Source organism: Lygodium microphyllum, chromosome 25, assembly GCF_053477565.2.
Source record: "Lygodium microphyllum isolate KBCC chromosome 25, Lygodium_microphyllum_v1.1.10, whole genome shotgun sequence".
Lineage (NCBI taxonomy): Eukaryota > Viridiplantae > Streptophyta > Polypodiopsida > Schizaeales > Lygodiaceae > Lygodium > Lygodium microphyllum.
Genome location: NC_141159.1, coordinates 70141455 through 70169402, shown reverse-complemented (window position 1 = coordinate 70169402; position 27948 = coordinate 70141455). Strand labels below are relative to the sequence as shown.

At 44.8% G+C, this 27948-nt stretch overlaps 1 pseudogene across 1 annotated transcript in view; it reads right to left on the bottom strand.

Annotated features, from left to right (window-relative positions):
* LOC148014354 (uncharacterized) overlaps nt 1–5581 on the bottom strand; it is a 109501-nt pseudogene extending 103920 nt beyond the window's left edge. Inside the window, exons 1-9 of the transcript XR_015688596.1 lie at nt 4441–5581; nt 4295–4364; nt 3709–4224; nt 3500–3640; nt 3306–3419; nt 3151–3209; nt 2995–3061; nt 2761–2824; nt 2564–2656 (exon numbers count right to left, since the gene is read on the bottom strand). The product of XR_015688596.1 is annotated as an uncharacterized LOC148014354 (transcript). The remainder of the gene's footprint in view (nt 1–2563; nt 2657–2760; nt 2825–2994; nt 3062–3150; nt 3210–3305; nt 3420–3499; nt 3641–3708; nt 4225–4294; nt 4365–4440) is intronic.
* Nucleotides 5582–27948: the final 22367 nt, after the last annotated feature.

The window sequence follows — 27948 nt, the reverse complement described above, 5'->3', positions numbered from 1 at the left end:
TTTTATTCGTATTTGAGCCCCACTGTATCATATTCAGCATACAATTTGATCATTCATTCATCACTGGCTGTAGACAGGCAGCAGATGATGAGAATGACTGAAATTGCAAATCTGGAAGCAGTCACCTGGCTGGAAACAGGTCATGACTGCAGGACAACAGGTTGCCTGGCTGTGGAAGGGGTAGAACCAGTAACTAAACAGGCCATCTGATGATGTTGAGTGCTAAGGATGCTGGTAATCAAGTTGTGCAGCTGAATCAGGGTGAAATTGCCTCTAAACAGCACCAAAGTGGTAGAAGATAGCTGATAATGATGATGGAGTAGCAATGGATGCAGAATGTGGGCAAAGGGATGTGAAGAGTGGTGTGCACATGAGAGTCCCTTTGACCAGAACAGTTGGAGCCCGAAGATGTCTCATGTGTCATACAACTGTCTGGAGTGTTGTATAAAATGGCATGAATGCCTTTTTGGGGTTGTTTTAATGAACCAAAAGATGCCATAAAATTAAGATAATGTAAAGGCAAGTTTTGATGGCTCAACACTAGTTACCATGGTCAATGCACGTCATCTCCTTTCTCTTCCCATTTGTTCTTTCCTAGTTCAAATTGCATGACAATCTCCTTCTTCTTCTTAATTTTTCTATCTATCATCTTTCATCTTCCACCATCTCGATGATCAATTTTCCAAATCCCACTTGCTTTCGCTATAACTCAACCCTTATCTTGCCCCAGAATGTGATAATTAGCATTTGCAGACAGAGTCAATAGATCCTTGAGAATCCTTAAATATCCAGTCAGACCATGCAATGCCCTTGTGCATCTATGGATGAGATAACTGCTATGTCTAGCCAAGTTAACAGCTGTTATATGTGCCCATGCTTAAGAGAGAGCAAGACTGAGCATCCGGTTTTGGTTACCAAGTCCTTGCAGTATTGTGTGGCTGATTTGAGTTTGCTGCCCCAGTTTCACCTTGTGCACATTCCCCTGAGGTTTCCTACTGTTGTATATCTGTTATCCGTTTTCCCCTAAGACTTCAGACATGGAGCAGTTAGTCATCAGCAGAGTCTATTTGCAATATTATTTTGTGAGACAACTTCAGATTGACATTTTGTACAGCACCATGGGGTGTTGTCACACTTTTAATTGATCTGCATCATATTAAAAGCCCTTTGCAAAAACCAGTAAGCCTGCATATCCTCAAGCTAATTTTGAAACAAGTCAGTTAAATGCTAAGCATGACTAATTCTCAAACGATATTCCAGGGAACATATGGTTTGGTTAATTACATCTTGACTCCCTGTAGACCTTGAGGAGAGGAGTATCTCTTGCATGTAACCATCAATATGCATATGCAAGTTTTGTTTATTAGCCACATGATGCATCGTGTATACTCACTTCTATTATAGGAAAGATTATCACAACCACTGTTTCATCCATATGTTGAAAAGCAGTGTATCATGTTAAAAAAGATGACTGGATTGCCTCAAATGGGCAATGCAATCCAGTCATTTTCTGCTAAAAGGTAGCAAGAACATACTTCAATCTTATCTTGACCATTGCATTATCTGAGAATGAACTATTTAAGCACATGAACATATCCTTAACCAATGGATGAGCACAAATTTAACTCAAGTCAGATGTTCAGCACATCCAAGAAAATTATCCAAAGATGAACATTTCATAACCATCAGCTTGATCACTCTTCATAATTCTCAAAAAGTGAACAAAAATTACTAGATCAGATGAAGCCTTTGATATGACACTTCTACGATTGCCAAGTATTTCTTCCCTCGTCCCTCTAGCATGAGAGAATCTTCCTATGCACTAGAAGCCAACTGTCTAATTATATTAGCCTATAGTGATTACAGCAATCCTGTTTGATTTCATATTTTGTTTCAGCCAGAGTTAAATCCTATCTCTCATGCTGCATTAGAGTCGGTTTCTTCAGGGCAAGTAAATATGGACTTGAATTACTTGACTGGGTGTCAATTGCAAACGTGCATATCTGTAACCAATTTAACACAGAACCTTCAGCATTTTGATGAGGCATGTGCACCATGAAGTCTCAGAACCTAACTGACAGACTCCAGCTATAAAAAATTGTGTATTTTAATGGAACAAAGCATGGCACATTACTGCCTTAATCAAGAGTAGCAACCTTGGTAATAAGGTAAGGTGGAAGTAAGTTAGTTTTGAAGTGGCAGTGACTACCCTGAATCAGAGTTGCACTTAGCATCATTTCTTAGTCAAACTAAGATTAAAAGCTTAAAAGTATAGCAAATGATGTGATAGAGAAAAAATAACATCTAAGAAGTATGCATATCTATCATACAGGAGAAAAACAATCATGAAGGATTGCAAAGTCATTGACAATTTTAGTGGTGAAAGAGCATCAGAAGCAATCAAAACATCCTGAGCAATGGTGGTCAAGCAAGTCTCAACTTGAACAAATCCACCTCATTGGTTACAATTATGCTGCTGACAAATAAGATACTTCTCCAGGCATGTATTAAAGAAAGTGTGCAACAATTTTTCACCAGCCCATAATCTGAGATATAAACCCACCAGTTCCCCAAGGTAAAACATTCACGAATATGGATGAAAACCATGGTTCAGTGACCCAGGCCACCTGTACACCCAGACCATCAAGATGCATTGCTACAAAACAAAAAAGCAAAAAACACTGTCAATCAACATAAATTCCAAAATTCAAATTCCACATCATCTCAAATATATTGATGCATATTAAAAGGATGCTTTACATAATCTTGGAAAATGGGTTCGTACTAAATCCTCCAAAACCAACTGGTCCACCTGACCCTGATACTGGAAAATCAAAATCACATAAACCACACAGAAAAACCGTCAGCCTGTGAATCAAGCAAAAACCAGCTTTAAGAATCACTACTACAGGAAAACCGCCAGTTGTAACACAAGAGAAATCAACTTTGAGGATCACTTTGCAAATTTATAGCAAATCTTGTAGAGGTGCAAACCTGAGACTCCAGCATTCTCTCTGAATAGTAACCTTCAAAATAATCATCAACTATGCAAACCAATGTCCTGTATAACAAATCAAGAAGCCATGTCAAACTTGAAGAGACATGGAGCAGAACCCTCTTGCTGATGTTGGCAGCTGTATAAAGGCATACCAAAATGCGTTTTCTTCTGGCATCATCAATAAAAGCAGTGCTGCAAAGTGAATTAATGCCTGCATGCAAAGCACCCTGATAAAATAATTGTGGGTCTTTAAGCCATAAGGATTATTAGAAACCAATAACGTACTGCATTCTTATTCCCTGTGTACCTGGCAGTATCGTACACCAGTTTTGTGACAAGCATAGGACAATAGTAAATGACGAAGTGCATTTCTACCCTCTTCACCTAGAGCTGGATAACCAAGTAAAGTCCTGGGCAGATCCTGCACATTACAAGTCTTTGTTCCTTAAAACAAACCATAAAGAGCAGGTGGATGAAAATGATACAGCAAAAATCAATCACCTTCTCTAGTTTGCTGCTCCATTTCTTGAAAGCATCACAATCGTTGATGTTACGACCTGTAGGAGTCTTGCATATTGTCAAGAGTGCTTGGTAATAATTCTCCACCCTAGATATGCTTGAGCCTACAAACACTTGCCACACCTGTTCAAGTATCTGTAAGCTGCTGAGCTACCAGTTTCGACATATATTAGACATTTAAGTTGTGTTACCTTGCCCCTCAAGGCAGTTGGGACACCTCCTCGAACAAGTGCATCCAACTCCTCTTTCCATAAACACTGTTCTTCTTCTTGACCCACAAATTTAGCAGAAGCCTCAGATAAGTTGTGAATACCATCTGACAGATCTGTTCACTCAATATCATAAAACTCCTCTTCTGATTCATCTTCTGACACAACAGAGAGATATCTGCTAGGACTCGGCACTTCAAAAGCGTCAACTTCAGGAGAAGGACTCGTGGCAACTGCTCCTAAGGAATCAATTACTTGTATCTTTATCCTCTTTTTGACAAACCGATGATTCAGAGCGCATTCTACAGGCCATAGGTTTGATTGAAATGGCTCCCATGTCTCAGATTGTATAGATACTTCCTGTTTGGAGACTCCATGCGTAGTCCTATGCACATGAGTGTCAAGCATTCCTGCCCTTCCATTGGCATCAGTATGTGCAGATTCCCCATGAGTTGTCAAAAATTGTTCCCACCTTGCAGATCTTTCTGCCTCTTCTTCCTAACAAAAATCCATGTTACAAACATTTACAGGCTACAAGAAATTCAGCAACAGTAGAACAAAAGTATACCTCATGAATGATAGCATACTTTCTATAGCATTGCAGATGCTGATGCCGAACAACAAATCCATAAGCATCTCTGCATCCAGGTGACAACCTTGAGTGAAACAAAACAAAAGGATCGGATAGCGAGGCATTAATTACACAAAAGCTACCTGACCGATTCTGCATTTGTAGCAGCATCCAAAATTTTTGTGGCACTTCTAGTCATGGCCTCATTGAGATTAGTCTCACTACTCACTCCCAGAATAAAATCAAGCTTGAAACACTAAGGCTTTAACCCTTATCACCAAGGGTCTTTCGTAATTGGCGCTACTTCTAAAAAAGCTGATTTTGAGCTACAGATGCCGCTATGAAAAGTCTGAGTAAAAAGACTTTACCCTGGGATTGAATGATCAGATGTAATCTTTGACGGTCTCATATAGGTCTTTGGCCTTTGAAAACTTTATCGTCCTTCTTCATTTTCGTGGATATTGTTGAAGACTCTCTCTCTCTCTCTCTCTCTCTCTCTCTCTCTCTCTCTCTCTCGAACGCGAACGTGCACGCAACGAGCTCCCTTTCGAGATTGCCTTTAGAGTTCTAGCGTTTTCCGATCAGCGCTCGCCTTGCAGCTTCAAACAATGACGCAATGTATCATCTGAATTACGTTAAAACGGGACGGACAGTGGGGAGAACGAAGCAAAAACGAGCTGAGAGGAGCATAAATAGGAAATTGTCTTTCCTTTGGATCGCTAAAGCACATTGACTAAGCAGCCAGTTCGCTGATCGTCGATTCTTAGCTGCAAGTTACTGAGAAACAAAGCTCTCAACGCCGTGCCAAAGTTAAAAAGGAGTAAGAAAGGAACAATGCAAGAGAAACGATGGTTGTGAACCAAAATGCAGGTTGTCATAGCCATAAGCTTCGGCTTTGTCTTCGAAACAATACGAGACACGATGGAGAGAGAGAGAGAGAGAGAGAGAGAGAGAGACAGGCTGCAGGACTACGTTCACACAAAGCTTGCGCAAGCCTCGCAGAATGCGCCTTCACCGTCTTCCTTTTCCGCGCATGATGGCCGCTGAAGCCAGGCACGCTCTCCGTTTCATGACTGTCATCCTGGAGGTTTGCTCGTCCGCCAGATCGCCTAACACGCAAACGCGAAGCCACGCACAAACCTAGACCTGTCACCTGACCTGCCCCGCATGTCGGGCATCGAGGTCGTACAGGCTTGCAGGAAAGAGACGCAAGACGGAGACAGCTCCCTTCCCGAGGACGGGGACGACTGACAAACAATGGTGCTCCCTCTGTCCCCCATATGGCCCCCACCACCTCAATCAGAGAAAATTTAAAATAAATTTGACTTTTTCGAATTATAAAGATCTATAGAATCTTTTTGTCAATATATAACTTTAATAGAAAAGAATCACATTTTCTTTTTTAATAATGCGCTTTGAATCTTATCTGGATACTCTGCTATTTGAAAATATGCACATTCATCGTAATGCGATGAACAGGCATAAGCCAGAAAACCTCTACCTGCTGTTAAGCAGATTCTTAACGGCTACTTGCTGCACTTGCTCCCAAGTCCCTTGATCTTAACCCTCTCAAGTCTCAGCATAATAACATTGCACTTCTTCTTTACGTTTCTTTGCCACCTCAGCTCTAGGGATATCCTTTTTCTTTTTCATGAGAACTCGGTTCATCTCAACATCCCTTATCAAATTTTGAATCTTTCTTCATCGTTTTCTCTTTATCTCAAAATAGTGCTCCATGCATACCGATTGCCTTAGGCCGGTTACACACCGGTCTATGGACGAACAGGAGCTGTAAGCTGTCCACTACTTTGTTTACACACTAAACTGCGCCCAAAAACATCACGAAAAGGAGGTTCGCCCATTGGTAATGAATGAGAGGTGTGAGGGGATTGGTGGGGGTTCAATTCCTGTCAGTCTCGCAGGCCACTTTTTGGAGAAAGGTGTTGTCGTCTTGTACATTGGGTGCGCCCGAATTTCGGGACGGGGAAGATCCCCCGCCTAGAAGTGTTCGTCACCCGCAAAAATCGGGCCCAATGGCCTTTCGACACGTAGGACAGCGCACGCCTCTTTTTCCACCCTACGTCCGTCCATAGCCCGGTGTGTAACCGGCCTTATTTAGGCTAGCTCTTCTAAGCCACTCATAGGCTGCATAGAAGACACATTAGCATAACCACTCCACCAGAGTGCCTTTATCATGACATTGTTTTGGCCCTACACTATTGTTTGAGGGTTGTCACTCTATTGGCCCCCATACCCTATATCTAACCAACAAATGAGGCCTTTCCGTACGAGTATAGTGGCTCATTTGGGATCTACACCCAACTATACCTGCTTATCCTCAAAGGCAAATATGCACATCTAGAAACCTTATAATAACCCAGCATCTCCTTTCTATCAACTTCTTTACACCATCAAGGTGAGAAAGGCAGTTTCCCTAGGCCTCCACCATCTTTCTTATTGAGCCATAACCTTTGATTATGAGCTTTGTATCAACAATCGATAGCTTATTCTCCCACTTTAAAGGATCCCATGTACTACCTAGTAGCCTTGTTGTACATGGTACATATTTGGTAATCATTATCCATGGTTCATCTATTTCTAGTTAAGGGAGTAGTTTAAAAACAAGCCTTTCATGTTTATCCGGAATTGGAAAATAAGAAGGCTCTGATTATCTTCTGGACTCTTTCCAATTGAGACGGTTGAGATGGCAAGCTCACACTTGTTGACATTGACAATGGATAGCCTAATTAGATGGACCAATGTGTCAACCACGGACTCGTCACTTGTATTTAGATAGTTACATCTACCAATAATTGATATAGTTATAGCATCAATCGATTAGTATAGTCAATTATACACTATTTAACTTAGTAGGCCACTTTTCTTTGTGTTGTATCTTGTATTGTGTGAGAAAGAAGCAAAAGAACTAGTAATAGCTCAAGCAAGTCCCTTTAGCATATAATTCGTGACATGATGTCAAAGCTACACCACAAACAGAGGCTACTTTTGGCGTCTAAAGTAAGGACAAGGAGCAAGAATTCAAGTAAACAAGCAATGGATAAGAAGCTCTCCCATTCTCTCAATTTTTTCATTGGAAAGTGTGTATGCAAGCATCGAAAGTATGGCAAAGCAAATTTCTCAAATTACCATGAGTTTTAATATGTAAGAAATGCATAGTATAAACTAAATGAGGGGTTATCTACTATTTTTTGGGCCATTTGAGGCTACTTTTGGCCCCATTTTAGCTTCCCAAGGTTATAAACAACAGTTTAGGAATATCCTACACTTTCAATGTTATCAGCCATTCTAGGGTGTACAAGATATAGATTCCCAATCTGTAAATTTTTTAGGTGCTTGCTAAGCAGTAATGCTAAGTAGTAAACACAAGGTTCATTTGCAAATAAGATGCTATTTGTATGTATTATTGAGTAGCCACTAGTAAAAAAGGCTCCTTGGTTTATTGCTATGTACTTTTTATGAATGATTGGAGAATACTTGCTTACTATGTGATACTCAAGTTTAGTATAATTTCTAAGAATAGTGAAAACCCTGTATTGAGAAGCTATATAAGAATAACCATCCATCATGTAAGTTTTGTATAATGAACTTCCTTATTGGAAAGGCCCTATATAAGTTTATTTTGGCGAAGAAAGGGAGTCGAAACTAAGTGAGCATCCAATTACAAAAGAACTAAAGACATGGAATGTAATAGATCAAAAAGTGATATATTGGTCGCCTACTATTATTGATAATACTATGCCAGTCATATAAAAATTTCAAAGAATTCTCCTATAGCTAGATTATCTTCAAGAATATGTTTTCTATAAATACAAAGGTAAGAAAGATTCAACTCAAGCAATAGCTGAATAACTGAAGAAAGTGAAGATGTCTGTAAATTAGTGTGTTTTGAAAGTAAGAAGCATTACAGATGGTAGCTATTAACACGATGCCAAATGATGATGATTTGGTTTTGTCTCCTTTAGGTGGCCTTAATCATGAAAATACCTAGAAATAGTGTGTTACTTTTATATGTTTATAGAAGTTGTTTCTAGATTTTGATAAGTTGGTCTCGCTCATGATTACTGAAAAGATTAACATTTGGGGACAATCATTAGAAAGAAAGGTAAATTTATGCAAGCATTCTACTCCAATTCATAATGGGGATTTGATAGGTTCTCTTCGAGAGGTCATGGTCTAGGATATGCAAGCGGTAATCAACAAAATTGGCTAAGTTAGCAATTTTGCTTGCATTTAGAGCTCTAGAATTATGTGAGGTATGTGAAGCATGTCTGTTTGGGAAGCACATGAGTCAATCTTTTTCACATGATGAAATTGAATACAATAATATGGATATTTAGAAACTTATGCAAAATGTATCTCTTAGTGCTGGCAAGTATTTTGTTACATGTATTGATTATTATTCTTAGTATATATAATCCTTGAAGGTTGGGGCCTACTTGTTGCAAGTAGAGGGTTTAAGTAGAAGGCTCAAGTTGGGGCCTTAAGCAATGACTTTGCTTTTGTATGTAACAAAGAAAAGGAAAGAGTGAGAGACTTGATAATTTATTAAGATCATGATGTCTATGGTGTTGAGATTTGCAATCACACCTATTGTAGCCTCTTTGGATAAGGCAGTCCTAGGCTAAGGACATGCATGCAATTGAATCCCATAGGCATAGAGAAGAAAGGATGCACCTACCCAACTCTATTTAAAATTGTACTTGCTTGTCATTTTCATATAAGGTGATTGCAATGACATTGTCATTTTGCTTTTTAGTTTAGTGTACTTATTGCTTGGTTTGCGTCCTTCAGTCAAGTCACTTTGTCTCTGTCATGTCCAAGTACATACGAGTTTGGTCTATGTTTATGAGCCTCCATAGCTACCATGCTCTAGATCCGTGTTTTTCACATGGTATCAGAGCACAGCTGAGCATGGCTTAGTATGTCTCAAGTCCTCTCAGCTCTCCTATATCATTGCCCACTAACTAATGACCTCATTTCTCAACTCTATCTTCATCAACCTTCCATGGCAACCATTGTTAACCCTCACACAAACAAGGTGAAAAATTCGAAAAATATAAAGCAGAAGACAAGGCCAAGGCAAAAGTGAAATGAAAGATGAAGGCGCACCAAGAAGAATCTGGAAGCACAATAAGTGCATAAAAGTCCTAAATCAAGGAGAGAGGCATACAAGAAAAAGCGCAAGACAATACTTTTGTAAAAACGGCGCAGGGTGCACCCCTATTTATTTTAAGAGTGCCAAGCTCTCACCTATGCAATTTGTAAAGGTAGATGGGCGGTAAGAAGGAACCTAGGAAGATAGGAAGACAATGGGAAAAAGGGCCTAGGGCCGGCCATGTAAAAAAGGGGATAAGGGGATGACCACCCAAAAGGGATTTAGGGCTTTGTATATAAAGTTGAAAAGTGAATAAGAAGCTCATTCTTGTGTGTGGCCAAAAGTGGCTCTCCTCCTCCTGTTCTTCTTCTTCTTCTTCTTCTTCTTCTTCTTCTTCTTCTTCTTCTTCTTCTTCTTCTTCTTGCTTGCTTGCTTACTTGAGCTTGGGCTTGAGAGAGGGAGTGTGAGAGTGTGAGGGAGTGAGTGTATGAGGGTGAGGGACCGGGGAGGAGAAGCTTTCCATCTTCTCCTCTCTTCTTCTCTTCTCTTCTCTTCTCTTCTCTTGCTCGTGGCAATGGAGCTTGGAGAGTGGAGCTTGAGGATGGAGCTCGCTTGAAGCTTGCCTTTGGATCATGGAGCTATTGGAGTGCTTGGGAGAGGAGGTAACTCGATCAAGCATGGAGGTAAGCTCACTACACATGTAGAGATTGATGGCACGTTGGCTATATGAGACGTAGCCATTAGTGCTCAGCTTGGAACGCTTGAAGCAATAAGCAGTCCGTGGGTCTTGGCGGTTGAGTGAGAGCCCCCATATTTTGGTTCTGTTGTGCCGGGACCAACGGATTCAAGCCTTGAGTGCTTGCGCGCTTGGAATCAAGCATTAAAGTAGGGTTTTCCTCGAACCGGTGCTTGACGTAGATAGGTAGGAAGCAAGGGAGTTTAAAGGGGTATTCGATCTTCTTAGCAAGTAGGTTTTTGGTTTTTGGACTTAGAAAAGCATGTTGGAGTAGTGTAGGCATTTCCCTTATGATTTTTTCTTGCATTTAGGTAGAATAGGAGCAAAAAATTTGGAGAATGCAATAGGGTTTTATGTTGCTATATAACAACTTGAAAAAAGAAAAAGAATGGCAAAAAATAAAATTTTGGGTTAAATATTGGTGAGCGAGCAAGACTAAGGTGAGTACAGGCCTGAGCAGGGTGATAAGGGGCCAGGAGTGGCAAGGCAGCATTTTGCATTGTCGAGTTGGAGAGAGAGAGAGAGCTTCATTGTGTGAATCTACTTCAATCTTGCCATCAAGGAGTTCTTTGCCCACCACATGTAATTCCACACCTTCCCCTGCATGAGTAGCTTGGATTTGGAGGTGCTCGACCAGTAAGAAGGTCTCGATCACTCGACGCGACGGATTTTATGGAGTTCAGCGAAAAATGTGTCGCACTCGACTCGTTCAAGTGACGGCAATTCTGGGCCGAGTCCTAGAATTGGCCCTTGGCCCACCGTCGTGTATTCAGCCCTCGGCCCTTTCCACTCGGCCCTCGGACCACTCAGCCTACTCGGCTCGGCCGAATCAACCATATGGGCCCACTATCACTCGGACACCCACCACTCGGCCTGACTGAATCAACCATTCGGCCCATTACCACTCGGACACCCACCACTTGGCCAATCCAAATCGATCATTCGGAACAACTTTGTGTGGAAGTCAATCTTAAGGTTGAGGCCCAAGGCAATTTAATGAACTCTCCTTAAGGTGGTTGCATGGACCACAAGTTAAGAGTATAGTTTGAGAAGCTGTTCTTTTTAAAAAAGACATGGTGAATCCATTTTTAAAATATATTGCAATAGAAAGACGATCTCTAAAAATGGGCGCAGGTTATTGGAAACAACGAGATCTACAACTTTTGTTTTAGACGTTTTTTCATCCGAGCAACACACAGAGAGATATCTCAAAATTGGTGTTGCAGAGTAGGTCTTGGAATAACCACATCTTGCATGAAGATCAACTCAAGTCTCTCTCCAAGAATTGAAGCTCTTGAAAGTCTATAAAAGAGGAGGCTCTCCTTGGGTGTGAGGGAGGTGAAGGAAGCATCACTTTGCATGCATCCAAGAGGAGAAGAGAATGTGCAAGTGCTACGGAAGCTTTGCTGAAATCAAGTTCCAAGAGGAGAAGAGAAGGTGCAAGTGATGCAGAAGCTCTGTTGAAATCAAGCGCCAAGAGGAGAGCCCTACACATATTGTGTAGGAGAGGAGACTCAAGAAGGATCAAAAGGTTCCAACTTCCAAGTTGTGCAAGTGTTAGTTGGTTGTATACGGTGCAAGGAACCGTGATCTTGTTTCCAAGATCTACAAGTAAGAACTGGTTTATGTGTAACGGAGGAGCTTGCTCCTTGTCAATAATATAACTCCACAAGGGGAAGGACTGGCCCATCTTCGAGTCCCTAGTGTGTTATCAATCTCTCTCTCTCTCTCTCTCTCTCTCTCTCTCTCTCTCTCTCTCTCTCTCTCTCTCTCTCTCTCTCTCTCTCTCCCCCCGCCGCCCGTCCCTCGTCTCTCGCCGTCCGTCCGAGTCTCTTCCGCCGCCCGTCCCTCGTCTCTCGCCGCCGTCCGAGTCTCTTCCGCCCGTCCCTCGTCTCTCGCCGTCCATCCGTCCGCCCCTCGTCCGAGTCTCTTCCGCCCCGTTCACTCTCTCGCCGTCTGTCCGTCCCTCGTCCGAGTCTCCTTGGCTCCATCCCCATCGGTGGGGCAGACATCGCTTATCCCTTGTTCTCCTACACTGTAGGCTGAGGAGCTTCGCCGCACCGTCTCTGAGTCCACTGATAACGTCCTACAATCCGCTCGTTCTCACCTCGTTGACCTGCAATCAGCCTCGTCTCACCACTTCAGCTACGTACAGGCGACGCGGACCATCTCTCTCTCCCTCTCTCTCGCCCTCGTCCGAGATCAGCGCCCGCCCTCGTTCGAGATCACCCCCCGTCCGAGTTCCCGCCCCCCCCCCCCCCCCCCCCACAATCCCGTCCGAGTCCATTGAAAATCGGATGCCCTCTTGTCCGACTCGGACACTGCCACCGCCACTAGCCCTGCCCATACCCGACTTTTCCTCCACCTCCCACCACCACCCATCACGCATCCACAACCACAATGAGGCCGGATGCCCACACCCCCTGAGCAAGCCCCGAAACCGTAAGGAAGGGATGGGCTCAAACAAGACATCCCCGTCACCAAGCAGCCGCACAAGGGGGGAGAAGAATGAGAAATACTCAGCGATTTGGAGCAGCATTGACAAGGTGACAGACTACCACACAAGGAAAGGCATGGAGGCCCTCCGAGATGTATGCAAGGCGCACAACCAAGACATCAGCAACATCAAGGAAATCATGGCAGCAATGTGCGCGAAAACTACACACCAAATCAGGGAGGAAATAAGCACGAAAGTGCAAGAATGGAAGAACGAAATCTACACCGAGATCACATCACACTTCACCTCCTGGAAGGTGGACATTGAAACGTCCCTCCAGGAGAGAAACAGGGTGATCGAAGAACTGAGGCACGAGCTTGATGAATATAGAAACCAACTGGACCTACTCAAGAAGGAGGAAGGAGAAATCATCGAAACAACGCCCACCAAGGTGCAATCCGAGATCAACGAGCTGAAGACACAAGTAACAAAGGAGCTCAACACGTGGGCGAATATAGTGAAACAAGCACAAGCCGAAGTGGCCGAGAACTCCAAATGGATTGAGGTAGCCAAGAAATCGCCAACAAAGAAGGAGGAGTTTGTGAATGCAGCACTGGAGGAGGAGAAAAAGAGAAAGCTTAGAGCGCTCCACATCCGGGTGGTCGGATGGAAGGAAGGGGATAGCCCCGAATATGCCCAACAGATATGTGGAAAGCTGGGAGTAGAGGACCCTCAAATAGTGGAGAATGCATGGCGTGTAGGGAAAGACCTCACCAAGGGAAGGCCTCTTATCCTCAAATTTGCCAACTTAGAATCCAGACGAGCCTTCCTCTCTAAAATGACAGCTCTAAAAGGGGAAAAAGTCTACCTGGAGGATGACCTCACACCCGCACAGGTGGCACACCGTAAAGAATGCATGCCACAGATCCTGGAGGCTCGCAAAGCGGGAAAATGGGCAGTATACAGAGATGGTCGGGTCATCATCACAGATAAGCGCCAATGACGGGGCGTGGCCTATGAGACCCACCTGAGTTTTGCAGTGTGGAACTGCAACGGAGCTATGAAGACAGATGCAGGATTATTCCAGGATCACCGGCAAGGACATCGTCCTTTACATAGAAACCCACCAAAGCCCAGGCACCTACTTACCAGAAGTGAGGGGATATAGATGGGAGACGGCATGCTGCCCTAGAGCCCGAACAAAAGGAGGGACCCAAGGGTCCGGAGGGGTGGCTGTGTTGTACAGGGAGGAGCTACAGCCCATGGTGCAGGTCATGCGAAAAGATGAGGAAGCCCGGTTCATGTGGATCCGGATACACACAGATCGCCCCCGAGACATATACATGGTGGTGTGCTATTTCCCACCAGCACACTCCCCATACGCACCACAGAAGGGCGAGTCACCATACCTACCACTGTATGAAGATATCATGCACTACTCCAGCCTGGGGGATGTCATGTTGGCTGGAGACTTCAATGCACGCACAGCACAAAGGTAGACCCCCTTCTTCGAGAGCGAAGACCACATGTACAAAGAGATTGCACCGGAGGAGATAGGACTCAATCGGGCGTCACAAGACACAGCTGAGTGCACCGAATATGGCGAACACCTACTGGCGTTAGGGGGGCACACAGACTGGCCATCCTCAACGGCCTCGACAGATGGCCCAGGTCGGATGCCCTCACATGCTTCCCACACAGGCACGCGGCCAATTGCAGCGGACAGGGGGCACATGGAGCACCCACACAGAAACTGGGAGCAAGCACAGTGGACTATATCCGTGACCCTCTATCACTTATCCTCGACGTCTAGTCCCTTAAAATATCACCTCGCCCACTCGCAGTGGTGGCTGCCGACCATGCATACCTACAATTTGACATAACCTGCAGGTATGACCTAACCCCCCTAGCAAGCAACCCCCCAAGATTCCCCAGGTACCACTTTACCAGGCTAACTGCGAGCACATACTCCGACCATCTCTATTGGAGCCTGCAAGAAATGAACCCCCACGCACCCCTGGAGGAGGTCACAGCACAGTTGGCGGGCACACTACACACCTCAGCTGCTGAATACTTCCCCCACACATCCCCCCCACCCCACACCTCCGAACAAGAATGTCCCATAGAAGAGCTGGTACAATGTAGAGTGCAGGGAAACCCGGCTCTGTCTTCAACAGGACGAAGCACGGGGAGTACACACGCATAAACAGGCACGCTTGATCTTCTATCGCCTAGTGCGACGGAAGAAACGAGCCTACCTCTCCAAAGTGGAACACGAATTCTACCAGCTATTCTTAGGACAAGAAAGCAAAGAGGCATGGAAGGCGTTTCAGGAACCCCGAGCCCAAACGCCCATCACCTCCCCGGACACTTGGCACACATATGCAACCTCACTATACCAAGTACCCAAGCAGCCCCAGCTACCCCGGCCCCTAGGGAGCAGACCCGGATCATCCACATTCTTCAGCACGAGGCGGGTTCGGGACGCCATTGACAGACTCCAAAATGGCCGTGCCCAAGACCACGAAGGCTTGGTAGCAGAGCATTTGACCCATGCTAGAGACATACTGGCACCTCTCCTAGCACACATGTTCAACAGAGCCCTATGCGAAGGCTTCCCAGCCAGTTGGTCAGCCAACACCATAATACCTATCCTGAAGGCTGGAGACCCCATGGTTCCCATGAACTACCGAACAGTCATGCTTGGCCATGTACTAGCCAAGCTCTATGGATCCATACTGGAACACGAGCTGAGCAAGTGGGCAGAGCAACACCAACACCGAGCAGCAGGACAAGTAGGGTTTAGGAGGGGGTTCTGCACCCTTGACCATATCCTCACACTGAGAGCCATCACAGAGGAGGGCAGAGCGCATGGAAGACGGGTGTACTGCTGCTTCGTGGACTTCCGCAAGGCATTTGAAATAGTCCCACGAGCGAGGCTCACGCAGAGACTACAAGAACTGGAGGTACCAACCGAAATACGATGGGGGATACTGGCACTATACGAATCGGTAACGGGCCGAGTTCGGGCACCGGGAGGGCTGTCAAAGGAGATCACCAGCACCACCAGAGTCAAGCAAGGATGCCCACTCTCGCCCACTCTATTTGGCCTCTACATTGATGAGATCTCAGAGTACATAGATAAATTGGGCGAGGTGGGATCGAGCCTGGGAGGGACACTGATACCTATCTTAGTATATGCGGATGACATAGTCCTCATTGCCAGCACACCCGAAGGGCTGTAGCGCCAACTGGATGCACTACAGGCCTTCTGCCAAGACAAAGACCTAACTGTGAACCTGGGGAAAACCAAGGTCATGGTGTTCAACACGTCAACCCAATGGCTCCGTCGGTCGGTACCCCCCTTCACATACAGTGGAGAAACCGTGGACGTGGTCCAAAGATACGTCTATCTGGGGATTACATTCTCTGGACCGAGATTTACCCTGAGAAAAGCCACGGAAGATAGACTAACCCGAGGCTATGCAGCCCTCACGTCAAAGGAGAACCAATGTGCCCACATACAGTTCCAGGAACCCCGAACAAAACTCTGGCTTTTTGACACCTTGGTCACACCAACCCTCCTGTACGGGGCTCCCATATGGGGGTCCAATCTCTACCACACGCGGAGGGCCCCACAGGATCAACCACTGCCTGAGGAGGAGGCCACCTATGAGGGATGGGACCAGATGGAGAGACCCCTAGTACTTATGATCTCACGGATGATCCGAAGCAAGCCCTCCGTACCACACGAGATCATCCGTGCAGAGCTGGGGGGCACCGCCCCTCGTGGCTGAGGCCCTCTTCCAGACCGTGACCTTCTTGTGCTGAATATGGGACCTGCCCCAGCACCGGTACCCTAGACTCGCCCTGAAGTCATCCAAATAGCTAGCAACACAAGGGGACACTGAGTGCTGGTATGCCCGAACAGAGACCTGGCTACGGCTCCATGGCCTGCACATGGACCACCTCCCCCCACTACAATACAACCTAGACTGCCCACACCTGGAGCTCAGCCGAGAGGAGGTAAATCGCATCACCAGAATGGATATCATCCAGACAGACACCGCCAGGACATGGGTGACCCCCACATCGGAACTAGGAACCAAGAAGGCTTTCTATCGAGAACACTTCCTGCATATCTCCCCGGACGGCTTCATCACCCGCCCAAGCTACATGGACACACACTTGTCTCACGGGTTCAAAAGTGCCATCGGACAGATCCGCACGTCCTCACACCAACTACGGGTCGAAACGGGCAGATACGGGGCCAACCCCCTCCCCCCAGAAGACCGAATCTGTCAGCTCTGCCATCTCGAGCCAGAGACAGAGGAACACTATATCTGTAGATGCCCAGTGTACTACGAAATCCGGGGACACTTCCACTGTCTATTCAGCGAAGGATTCGGACCACTCTCCAAGGTGATGGAATTCAAAGACCAGAGATGCCTGGGGCTCTTTCTACTGGAAATATGACGCCACAGAGACCACCTCCTACGAACCACGGAGCAAAGACAAGGAGCCACCAACCAACGCACACTCAACGACTTCTACCAAATACCAGCTACCCTCCCCACCACCGAGGCCCCACCAGCCAGCCGGCCTCCCGGCCCCTGGGGACCACCTTAGAAATAGCCACGACAAGAGGTAAAGCCCGGTGACCACGCCCCGCCAGCCCCCGTCCCAGCAGAAGACACTGGTCGAAGATACAAGGGATACTATGCCGCCATCGGAGGGCCCTGCCCCGCCGCTTTAGCCTCTCCATGTTAGACTGACCCATGCGGGACATCTTAGGATGAACATCCCAGGAGCAGTTCCACACCGCACTGGGAGTACCTCTAGATTGTATCTAGTCCAGATATCATTTTGTACCTACTCAATTTAGTTCAACATAGCATAAATGTTAGCTTCACTAGGACTTTTAAAATCTCCCAGACATTTGTATGCAACATTTTGGTCTCATAGGCCAACTTGGCCTGTTGTAGACGTTAATATAACTTTCTTTCTTTCTTTCTTTCTTTCTTTCTCTCTCTACATCTTTCTTTTCTCTCATCTGTTCTCTCTGTGCACCAACATAATATTCACCATATATATTTTAAGTATATAAGAAATTTGAGTGTGTATCTCAGATCTTATAACAAAGGGTCCTTCAAATCACACATGGTGTTTACGGTAATGACCTTGCGGGCTGGGGGGGATTGCCTCCTTGGACCCCCACAGAGGGGGCTCTGCCCCCCTCCGCACCTCCCCCAAGTAGGTTGGAGAGAAAACGTGCACTGTGATAGGTCCTTCGGATTAGATCCTAGTGTAGTAATGGCTCTGCAGGAGCATAGACTCTCACTTGCAAAACAACAACAACTGAAAGCCCATATACCCAAACAAAGACAAACATAGACCCTAGAACCTCAATGGGCCAATCTAGCCAACTAGGGCAAAAAGGCCATACCACAAAAACATGTATAGATTGCCTTCGGATTGTATCTAGTCAAAGCGGAATGCAATAACCTCAAGCTACAACTGTGAGGATGACTAGACATGACAACCCTGAAGATAGATGCACCTTGAATGGCATTGCACAGATGACCCAAGATATCAATAGAGAAACCAAATCTAGCTGTGTAGTTGGGGACTCAAGGGCATGCATTACAAGGCTTAAATTTACAAGCCAAGACCCAGAAGATGAAGACATAGTGTGGCGTTCTTATCTTAGGGTCAAACTCACCGCAAAAAGAGAGCATAGTATCGATGCTCTCATCGATGAAGGGGCATATTTTAATATCTTGACCTATGAAGCATGGACTCTGCTAGGCCAACCAGAGCTCACACCGACTATTGCAACTATTAGTTCATACGGGGGACATTCACAAGCATTCATAGGAAAGTGCAAAATCCTTGTAACTATTGAAACTGAAAGCTTGCCTATCCTATTTCATGTTCTTCCAAATAGTGCTAGTTGTGGAAAGGAAACGCTCCTTGGACAACCCTTCAAAAGGGCAACCGAGTGTGAGGCCGACTATGTAGCACAGAGGATACACTTGACACTACTAGGTGTGAGGATAATCACAACCTTTAGTAAGGGTGACCTCATTAAACCTGGAGGAAAAGATAATGAACATTCTGACATACCAAGCAAGACTAGTAACGAGAGTAAGGACCTCTTGAAAGAGTTGATACAAGCACAGGTTGAACAACGAGAACCAGTGAGCGAGGTCATGCTCAAAACAAGAAGGTTAAGAGACAATGCCAAGGACGGGCTTTGGACTTACAAATATCGTAGAAGACCCCAAAAGAAGCCCAAGACAAAGGTATCAATGGATATCCAAAGCGTTGCTACATGCTAAAGGATATTACGCAGGTAACCGATAGATATGGATACCAAAACCCCTTGCTAAACCTCCTCTATTAGCTGAAGGCTGGATTACATCAAAACCAAAGAAGTGCAGGAGGAAATCTAAACGAAAATCTGTCTCGAGGCAAAAAACCAAACATGACTATTAGAAATGTAGATCCTCGGCCTAGCGTGCTTAATAAGCAAACATTGGATATAACCGTTGAGTGTGCACAAAGACCATTAGTGCCCAAGGAGCCTTTGAGTTTCCAAGAGGATAATGAGCATCACAGGCACAACACTGCTCATGATAAGGCTGATTGCTCAACAAAGCAAATGGCAGAATCGCCTTATAACCATAAGGAAATCTTCAGGCCAATACCTAGGAGTCCCAAGTCTCCTACACCCTCTTTCCCTAAACGGACACAGGAAGCACAACAACAGTTGTCACATGAAACTACTCAATCCCAATCTTTGTCACCATCTAAGCTTCCAAATTCCAAGAGGTGGGACATGACACCACCCTTAGCTCTCGGCCTAAGGATATGCTTGTGCAATCCATTGTAACTAGCTCAACTGATGCTCGATTTACACAAGTAAATGTGCAAAGGGCAACAAAAGACATGGCCACTTTTGATCTGTCCCTCCAAGGACTTGGCACCGCAATCCACCAATGGCAACTAGTCCACTGAATTGGTCGCTACTACTTCCAATCAGGAATCACTGCAGTCACAGCCTTTGACCGTGCCGATGCCTCGTGCGAAATGTGTCCTTAGCAATTTACTTGTGGAAGAGGTGTCACAACCAACATCCTTGACACCCCTGGCATTGTCGAAGCATCTAAAGCCTAGGCTTGAGGAGAAACCTCTCAAAGATGTGGCCAAGGAGATGGTGCATTTGACCAATCAACCTTGCAAGGTTGTCCAACAGGTCACAGCTATGTTCCACGAGGACACACCAAATAAAGAGAAAGTTGAGGCCCCAACCAAGCACATCAATGTGGCTGACCTAGTTCAGGGTCCTGAGTCATTAAGGGATACACCTTCATTGACCAAGAAAAAGAGGAGAAAACAACGAAAACAACGACAGTTAGAAGTGGTTGTGGACACCAAGAAGATGGAGATAAAGAGCACGAAAGGGCTTGGGAATAAAGCATCGAGTCCAGCCACCATTAAGGAACCCATTGTCATCTCTCCTAACAATGATGAAACCTCAGATACATCCATGTGTTCTGATAAGTCAAAGCAACCACTACCATCAACGGTTTCTTGCAACACTCAATCCATTGACAATGGAACTTGCATTGACCAATCAAGAGTGGATACAACACTGTCACAATAGGGTGACAAGATTATACCAGTCACATCCGAGGAGGACCATGACACAATAGCAGCAAGGCCTCAGGAGAAACATGAAAACCTCAAGAATATAAGCAACCCTAGCATTGACCAATCTTGCTTATCTAGGCCTGAGCCCCCAGCTATGCTAAAGCCTAGGGAAACTATCAGAACCTTGCATGAGATAGCAACTGAGCATGCCTTCATAGAACACAGAAGTGTCACACAGTGCTTGATTGAGTGGGATGCTAAACTCAAATTATTCGCACGAGTCTACGTCCTCGCAGACATGGGCACATTCCCTAAGGAGCAGCTTGAGGAATACTTGCCATATCCACTATCCTGGGAAGAGCAAGAATATCTTGACGAGCACTATGACAAGCTCCTATATAAGCGCATGCAACTCACCTCTGTCAGCAATGACAAACGTTTCTTCATCTACCAGGATGCAATTCGCCACCAGATGCTTTATCCCTTGTCCACACTGCAGTCACTACCTCAATTGTATCGATGTCTCACATGTTACAAAGAGGTTTGCAAAATCTCAAGTGTATCTCTCCATCTCGACAATTGTTCCTCTAGCATTGAGGCTAGTAACACAATCATCTTTGTAATATCCATTTTTCATAGCCTTTGGATCTCGATATTTCCTAATCCAAATGAAAGATTGATAGCCTCAACGTATTGCAATGGTTGTATTGATTTTATCCACACACAAAAAAGGGAGCAAAAGAAAAAGAAAAGAAAAGAAAATAAATAAATAAAAAAAAGTACCCACGATCATAGCACAGCACCTAGGGGTCCTCAAATTAGGTATGTCTAGTGACCATGGTCGGCTGGCTCCGTCCCTGATACCCTAGCCCCTGTACACATCCCCCACAATTGTTCAGGACACATCAAGGGCAGGACATACCTAGGGAGCTCGTCTCGCCTATGGTTCTCGATCTGTCACCCTGAACCATGTGCACAATTCTTTTTTGCACTCCATCTCAGTGCTATTGCAATCCACAGTGGTAAGCAAGGTATGGAAGACTATGGAAAGTATATTGTACTCTTCAACCACTACTAGTAGCCACCAGCTACCAAATCTAAGGCATCAATGAGCTCAATTATGCTACATCATGTCGTCAAAATCACAACTAATATCTCAAGAAGCCTTCAAGTGTACTTCTCCTCAACATCGATAAATTTTTCCACCACATTGAGCCCTTGCTTCATCCACCCATTGCTACGAGAAACCATACCACTATGTAATATCTAAGTATGCATGTGCACTCATATAATATCTGCACCACAATATATACATAGTTTGGGTCCTCAAGTGTAGGACAATACTCTCAGCTTGCTTAGAGTTTGACTTGTCTCCCAACTAATCAAAGTGTGTCTTGTGCACGATAAGAAGACTAGCACTACCCCTAAGGAGAGACCATATATAAAGGTTTTCAATTGCAGGTATTGTAGACTCTAACGTGTTGGGGGTAAAGGCACCTCTGCCTAGCCGCCCATGTATTACTACACTGGGCGGCTAGGCACCTCTGCCTAGCCGCCCATGTATTACTACACTGACAGTACCCACCATTACACACTACAGGTGGCGGGCGCCCGTCATCGTCACTCTATTCTTTATTCTTTTAGTGACAATTTGAATAAAGGAAGGCCCGATCACGCATTGTGACTGTTGAAGTTCCCATTTGTGTGTCTCTCTCTTCTTGCTCTTGCTCTTCGCCATAGCTCACTTTCAAGCAAGCTTCAATCCTCCTCACCTTCCAATTGGTATCAGAGTGAGGCTTCTCGACTTCTCAAGCTTGGTTCATGGAATTCTTAGCTTCCATTCAAATACCTATAGCGTTGGGTCTCCTTCTTGACAGCCATAACCGACCTTCCTGAGCTCCCCTCACTCCCCAACTTCTCAAGCACATTCCCAGCCTATTGAGGCACCCTCAGGGCATTGCTACAGAGATATTGAAGTGTTTTTTTAGTGCTTTTATTGAGTTCTCAAGTTGCAATCAATTAGGGCAGCCGTAGCTCAAACCCTTGGAGCTTGTATTTTGCTCCCTCTTGCATTTGGGCACTTGAGGCTTGTTGTGGGCTTTCCTGGGCACCCCCTGGAGCCTCTAACCACTACCATCGAGGCCACGTGGATGCATAGTAGCAGAAGAAGAGATCAAAAAAATTGCACCATTTTTTTGGCTAATCTGGACAGCATACTACAAGAGCTCACCTACTCCTAAGTGATGGCTATGTCATGCTTCTTCGGGCTTGGTAATGCACTTGGAAATGTTCTCTAACATGTGTTGAAGCCTCCTTGATCATTGGCATCAGATTTGGGTATGATCTGTACACTCTTAGGATTGTTTACAACAGTTCCATAGTCATGTTATGTGGAAGTAACATTGGCATCTAATTCTATGCTTGTTTGGGCACTTCTACTTAACTAGTTTGGTACCTATTGATGCACAATTGTTTGGGGGATGCAAGGCACATGTTATGCCACCATTTTGCACTTATTTTCTTGCTGAAAATACTCAGTTTTAAGTAGTAAATCACGTTTTACAATACTGGGATGAAGCCTATTACCTCATGTTTGGTTATGCCTATTGGTTTCGGGCTATGTCTTTGGGATATGCAATGAAGTATTGACCTTCAAGGTACGACGAGCTTGTCTTTGGTTCTGGATCTTCATTTGAGCTTGAGCTCGGCTTTGGAATGCATTTGATGCTCTGCATGTATGTTACCTATGTCTAACCAGTCTTGACATGCTTGGCCTATGCCACTACTACATGCTAGTTAGATTGTTTGGAGCCGATTGCTACTGCCTTGTCTTGGCTTGCATGTGGCTTCCTAGAACTTACTTGAGATATTTCTTGGCTTGCCAGAGTTGTATTTGGGATACAGTTGATGTCTATGGATGCTATACTTGGAGGCTATAGAGCCTATATGCTCACGATGTCTTATTGATGTCTGGTCTTGGATCTTTCATCGTTGGTGCCCTCATATGCCTTTCTTGAGCTTCTTAGCTTGATCCATACAGCTTTTGTGCCAGTGGGAGCATCGTTGGATGTTTGACAGACATTGAGCAGGTGGTTTATGCTATTGATCTTTGACTCTTCTAAGACTGGGTTCTTCTTCACTTGGATGTTGCATGGTTGATATGTCATGGTCCGTATAAATCTATTTGGGCTGATTTGGGCTTTGCACTCCCTGAGCATACACCTCTTTGTGTCGAACCTTGCTAGTGTTGCATACACTTTGCCCTATTACATAGAGGGTGTGCCGGCTTATTGATGGATTCGTTTGACATGCTTGGGTGTTTGCTCACTGTCCGTATGACTGTCATATTTTGATTTATGCTCGCTTGATGTTGGTTATGCCTTGACAGTCAGTGGTTGACTTGGTGCATTGATTTTGCCTACAATTTGCTCTCATTGTACCTGGCTGTAATTCATTACAGCAAGTAGTTATATATGGACTGATGTGGAATTTTCATGCTAAATCATCTTGACTTTATGGTAGCATCATTAGCTATCAGTTCATGGTCATTTTGCCTTGGTTTTGGTGGTATTTTGGCTATTTGACTAAGGACACATGGCAAGCAGCTTGAAACTATGACTGATGACGAATGGAATAAGCTTGATGAGTTATGCAAGTCCATCCTCATCTTGTCTCTCACTGAACAAGTGCATTACAATGTGTTTGAGGAATCACAGAGTGCTTGGCAGCTTTGGGATAAAATTAAGAACCTCTATGACAAGAAAAGTCCAGTAAGTAAGATATATTGGCTGAAGTAGCTTATGGACTTGCACATGAAGGAGAATATGACAATGTCTGCTCATTTGAGCCAGTTCCATGCTATTCTCAAGAACTTGACTTCGCAGGGTATTACCTTTAATGATGAGGTTACTCCATTTTTTTTTCTTGGGACTCTAAGTGAATCATGGGATGTATTCCACACTACCTTATGTGCTCTTGCTACTATTTTGAACTTGCCTGATGTAGAGAGTGCTCTTCTGCCAGGAAGAGATCAATTGTAAGAACTTGGATGCCTCTCATGTGTCGCATGCTTTGACTATTAGAGGCAGAGATGGTAATAGCAAGAATGACCATGGGAATGGCCATGGCAAAGACTCACAGAAATCTAGGTCTAAGTCGTGCGGTAAGTCACATAGCAAGTCTCGTGGGAGAAATGCTAATGTGACATGCCATAATTGCAATAAGAAGGGTCATATACACCCACGATGTCATGAGTTGCGGAATGAGCAGCACAAAGAGAAGGGGAAAGAAAAAGTACAGGAAAAGTCCTCTGATCGTAGCATTATGACTGTGAAATCCAGTGTGAAAATCAAGGAGATAAATGTCATGTAGACTGATGACTTCGATGGGGAGTACATACTTGCAACTAGTTCTTATGATGCTACATCGTTGACCGATGTTCACTCTATGTATGTGCAGTTCTAGCTTTTTGATTTTGGTGCTTCATTTCATGTTACAACATGCCATATTTGGTTTAGTTCACTTGTGTGATGATAGGTCACTTGCTATTGTTGGCATTGGGGATGTATAGCTACAAAAAATTCTACTGGCAGTACTTTTCTGTTACAAGATGTACGTCATGTACCTACGCTTACACGTAGTCTTATGTTTGTAGGGTAGCTTGATGATGCTGGGTTTCATGTTTCATTTGGGGATTTTGCTTGGAAGATCATCCGTGTAGACTTGTGCTTGCTAGAGGTGCCGAAGTTGGCAGCCTCTATCCTCTTGTAGTTGATGGGTCCTCTATTGACCATGTTTTGTTTGTGGGTTCCATTCCACATGTATCTCTTTGGCATGCCCATTTGGGCTATATGTCCTTGAAGGGAATGAAAATGCTTTCTGATTTGCAGTACCTACCGCCCCTTGACTATGCATGTTTTGATTCATGTGAGTATTGTCTTTATGGCAGACAGACTAGGAATACACATAAGAAGTCTAGTAGGACATGCATGAGTGAGCCCCTGGCATTGGTACATTTGGATGTTTGTGGACCCATGCTATGCCAGTCTGTGGGTGGTGCAAAGTATTTTGTGACATTCATTGACAATTTTTCGCGTAAAGTCTGGGCTTGCCCCATTAAGCTTAAGTTTGAAGTCTTGGCTGTGTTTCAGAGATGGCTTGCATTGGTTGAGAACCAGACTAGATATAGGTTGAAATGCCTTAGGACTAACAATAGGGGAGACTATGTGTCACGTGCTTTTGAGCAACTATGTGACAAGAGGGGTATTAAGCTTCAGTTGACCGCCCCTTATAACCCACCCCAGAATGGTTTGGCTGAGCGGATGAATAGAACCATACATGAGCATGTACGTAGTATGCTTAGCCATGCAGGCTTACCAGAGAGCTTTTGGGCTGAGGTAGTTAGTACAGCTGTGCATGACATAAATAGATCACCTTCTAGTGGCTTGGATTAGCAGGTTGCAGAGGAGGTATGGAGTGGGAAACCTCCGTCTTATGCACATCTACGTATCTTTGGATTTGAGGCATTCTGCCATGTGCCCAAAGACAAACATACTAAGTTGGATCCTAAGAGTGTCGAATGCATTTTCCTTGGCTATGGGGATGCAGGCGAGATGGGTTACTGCCTCTAGGATCCGCAAGCATGAAAAGTCATCCGCAGCCATGATGTAGTCTTCCATGAAGACAAAATGCATAGGCAGCCTGAGAGGGTGGTAGAGATATGAAGGGTTATATTCCAGGAGGAGCCATGTGCTCTTGCACAGCTAGTTGGACAGCCTGTAGTAGTAGTTGATACACATGGCTAGCATGTTGGATCGATCACAGAGCTTGCCGTGAGATGGTCTACTAGAGATAGACGTCCACCTGATAGATTTGAGCCCTTGATGCATTATGTCTTGGTTACAGATGCAGGAGAGCCTCTCACCTATGATGAGGCTATGCGTAGGGGTGACAGTCACTCTTGGGAGAGGGCTATGCAATCTGTGATAGACTCCTTGCATAAGAATATGACTTGGAATTTTGTTGCATTGCCTCAGGGCAAGAAGGCTTTGTCATGCAAATGGGTGTACAAGCTAAAAAGTACCCCTGGAAACTCCAAGGTTGCTTATAAGACAAGACTTGTCGCTAAGGGTGTTAAATATGAGCATGGAGTTGACTTTGATGAAGTCTTTCTTGTGGTCAAGATGATCACCCTACGCTTGGTTTTGGCCTTAGTCGTGTAGCTTGACTTGGACATGTATCAGATGGATGTGAAGACTATAATCTTGCATGGGGATTTGCATGATGAGATATACATGGAGGAGCCTAAGGGCTTTGCAGAACTTGGCAGGGAGCACCTAGTGTGCAAGTTGAAGGAAAGTCTTTATGGCTTGAGGCAGGCACCTAGGGAGTGGTATCATAAGTTTGATGCCTTTATGCAATCATAGGGCTATAGCAAGAGTGCTAGGGATCTATGTCTTTACAAGAAGAAAGATCGTGATGGCTCCTTACTTATTTTGGTACTTTATTTGGATGATATGTTGATAGCAAGGAAAGCTCATGATGAGCTGGATGCTCTTAAATCTCATCTGAAGAAGAGCTTTGAGATGAAGGATTTGGGACAGGCCTCTCACATTCTTGGTATGCGCATTAAGCGTGACAGGCATCAGGGACTACTCTACCTCTCACAGAGGGAGTACATTCATAAAGTCCTTGAGAGTTTCCACATGCAGGATGTAAAGCCTATTGGCTATCCATTACCTTCTTATATGAAGGTTTCACAGGCCGATTTTCCATAGACGAGGGCCGAGATGACCAAGATCCCTTATGCATCAACCGTGGGCAGTTTGATGTATGCCATGATAGCCACTCGTCCAGATATTGCCTTTACAATTGGTGTTGTGGCACGCTATATGGCTACACTTGGCAAAAAGCATTAGGATGTTGTAAAGGGTATCATGAGATACTTGAAGGGTACAACAAATATGTGTATGGCAGCCAGGATACAAGAGTTGTAGGCTATACAAACTTCGATTATGCTGAACATGCACATAGTAGGAAGTCCACTTCTGGCTATGTCTTTACCTATGTTAGAGGTGTTGTTTCTTGGAAATCCAAGGTTCAGAAATGTATGGATCTCTCTACCATTGAGGCCGAGTATGTTGCAGCCAGTGAGGCTTGCAAGGAGGCCATATGGTTGGGCCGTTTGGTTCATGACCTTGGGATTGATACTATCCCTATGCTGCATTCAGATTCTATGAGTGCTATTCAGCTAGCCAAGAATCTGGTCTTCCATACAAAGACGAAACACATTGAGGTGAGGTATCACTTCATACGTGGGGTCGTGGAGGACAAGTCTATTGACTTTGTCAAGATCTCCACTAATGAAACTCCTGCAAATTTGCTCACGAAAAGCCTCGCTACTGAGCACATTGCCTTCCTCAGGCGATTGATGGGCGTTAGATGAGATGACATTTTTCCTCGTCCTGTTGTACATGTGTACATTGTACTGTCTTTTCTTTTTTCTTTTCCCTCCTCACTGGGGGAAATTCACATTTAAGTGGGAGGTTGTTGGGGGTAAAGGCGTCTCTGCCTAGCCGCCTGTGTATTACTACACTGATAGTACCCGCCACTACACACTGTAGGTGGTGGCGGGCGCCCGTCACTGTCACTTTATTCTTTATTCTTTTAGGGAAAGTTTGATTAATTAAGGCCCAATCACACATTGT